Source organism: Ascaphus truei, chromosome 3 (genome assembly GCF_040206685.1).
Source record: "Ascaphus truei isolate aAscTru1 chromosome 3, aAscTru1.hap1, whole genome shotgun sequence".
NCBI classification, from domain to species: domain Eukaryota; kingdom Metazoa; phylum Chordata; class Amphibia; order Anura; family Ascaphidae; genus Ascaphus; species Ascaphus truei.
In genome coordinates this window covers 221,625,477-221,626,232 of record NC_134485.1, presented here as the reverse complement: position 1 = coordinate 221,626,232, position 756 = coordinate 221,625,477, and positions in this window count along the sequence as shown.

The following is a 756-nucleotide window of genomic DNA, read 5'->3' as shown; positions in this document are numbered from 1 at the left end:
TCCAATGTTAATCCTTCAGCAGCCAATTGATTGACCATGACTAGCTGGCCACTTGGATTTCAAAGGCAAAAGGCAATCATGTAATCGCTCTTTGGGGCGATCACATGATCAGGGCATCACGAATGGAAGAGGAGGAGACTCCACGGAAGTGCTGAACGCAATCGCTCCTAGAAAACAAACCAAAAGCATCATGGGGCCCCTGGAGAGAGTGTGTGTGTGTCTGTCTGTCTGTCTGTCTGTCTGTCAGATCCCAGGACCAGTCCCCTGTAACACAGACATTAACAGGAAGGGAGGAGGTTTTAGCAAAAGAGATTGTGTCCGTTGATTCCCATTACAGTTTAATTTTCTACTCTTTTGTACAATACCTCAATAATTTCATTTATATTACATATACATTAGATTTCAGAAAAAAACGTGCTATCAGATTTCAATTAGTGACGTCACTTTGCGTTTGACTAATGGTATCATATATGTAATCCTTAGCAATGCTAAACAGAAGAAAAGCTGCACTCACGACTTAAAGATCCGCCTCAAGTGTGCGTTCGTCATAACCAAGCGTGCCCAGCAATAAACAGATCTTCCGAATGCAGGGAAGACCGCACTCTAGAAGACTTGGTGGAAAAATATTCAAAATAGATTTATTGGAACAACCATAAGCCGTTATTACGGTGAAACCATACATAGGGTAGCAGTTTTGTCAAGATGTCACCGTTGAAACAATTACAGGGTCCGCGATTACCAGGTGACAAAGCCATA